The sequence below is a fragment of the Pteropus vampyrus genome, unplaced genomic scaffold (genome assembly GCF_000151845.1).
Source record: "Pteropus vampyrus isolate Shadow unplaced genomic scaffold, Pvam_2.0 Scaffold68, whole genome shotgun sequence".
In the NCBI taxonomy this organism is placed as follows: domain Eukaryota; kingdom Metazoa; phylum Chordata; class Mammalia; order Chiroptera; family Pteropodidae; genus Pteropus; species Pteropus vampyrus.
In genome coordinates this window covers 4,016,721-4,018,638 of record NW_011888849.1, presented here as the reverse complement: position 1 = coordinate 4,018,638, position 1,918 = coordinate 4,016,721, and positions in this window count along the sequence as shown.

Here is a 1,918-nt window from a genome sequence, read left to right as displayed (position 1 = left end):
CAGAACAGTCACCCAAGCAAGTCACCCAAGCAAGCTATGGAAGAAAGATAACTTAAGTTTCTCTTCTTTTTTTGAGTAGTGACCAAAAGGTATTAGAAAAAGGAAATAAGCAAAAGATATTTGGGGGGAGGGGAAGAATGCCCTTGGGCCTTTGTCTAAAGAATTTCTGTTCACACTAACTTCTTTTTTTTTTTTAACTTTTAAAAACAAATTAACGCATCTCATCTGAAAGGGAGAAAGAGAGACACACTAAATGACTGTCCTCTGGTTTGATACCCAAAAAAGAGTTAACTTTGATTACAGCTGACGTGGGAATAAATTCATCGAATGGGGATGAAAGTTACTTTTTACTTTATACTGTTCTCTAGCATTTAAAATTTTTCCATGAGCATGTCTTACTTTTATAATAAAAGAGAAACGCATGTCTTCTTCTCCACGTCATCTCCACTTGTTTTGGGACAGGCATATCTTCTCTCACTTGTGATAACCTTTCTGTAACAGCTCGTAACAAAAGAGTTTCTATTACAGAGTGTATGTGAGGCAGAGTGCCAGACTCTCTAAATATCTTCCTTTTACACACTACAATTCTAGGGGTAGGTACTACCACCGTCTTTTGACAGATGAGGAAATTGAGCCTCAGAGAGATTAAATTGCTCAAGGTCACAAAGTTCACAGGTGGCAGAGCCAGGATTGGAATCCAGGCAGAACCTGCAATGGTCTCCTAACTGGATTCACTACCACCATTCTCTGCTGCCAGTTACCTTTACATAAGATGGAATCTCATCACTCCTTTGCTTAAAATCTAGGGCACTCCCACCCCAACCCCTTCATTGGCCTGAGAACATAACCTATGCTTCTTAACATGTCACTTCTAAGTCCAGTTTACAATGCATTTATTCATGTACTCGTTATAAATCAACAAATAATGGCAAGCCCCAACAATTGTTTCAAAGCAATTTTATATATAATCTTACAATAACCATGTGACATAAGTAGCTGAGCAAACAGTTCTAAGCAGTTTGAATGACTTATCAAGAGACAAAACAACATAACTTGACTTTCCTTCCTTGTTCTCTCAGGACTCTGAGTTCATACTATGTTTAAAGCATGTCAAGTTTCTTCATTCTTCTCTAATTCTGCAGCTCTGTTTCTTCTGCTGGGTATGCCCTTCACCCTGCCTGGTGAACACATACAAATCCAGATTTCTATGGCTCAACCAACCCTTCTTTCTTTGGGCTCCCTTAACAATCTCTTACTACCCTGCATTATAGCACTGACTACATTAGATTAGATGCTTTTGCTTGCTTGACTCACTTTTACAGTAGACCATGACCTTCTCTAGAACAGATATTATGGGTTGTGAACATGGCCTGAGTTAGGAAGCTAGGATGAACTAGTGATGGGGGATGAAATAGATGAGGAAAGACATGAATAATGGCAAAGGTGTGTTTCTACTGCTTCCAGAATTCATGAAAAACTGAAATAATACTTATTAAGAATGAGGCATGGTACTAGGGGCAGAGATAAATGGTCGTGTGTGTATGTGTGAGCATGTGTGTGTGTATGAGTGCATGTGTGTGTGTGTGTGTGTGTGTGTGTGTTTGTGTGTGTGGAGAGAAACAGTAGGGATATATATATAGTGGGCATATGTATATAGTTTCTCTCTATATAATGTTTATATATAGTGTGTGTATATATAACTCATACACATAATACATGTTTAGTGTGTATAAAATGTGTTTGTACATATGTACTGTATATACATGTATAGTGTATGTGCATATATACATATACAGTGTACACACACACGCCTGTGTACATATAGTGTGTGGACATATATTTTGTGTGTGGTATGTACATAAATAGCATATAGAGTACATGCATACATACTGAATATATGCACATATGCATGGCATGT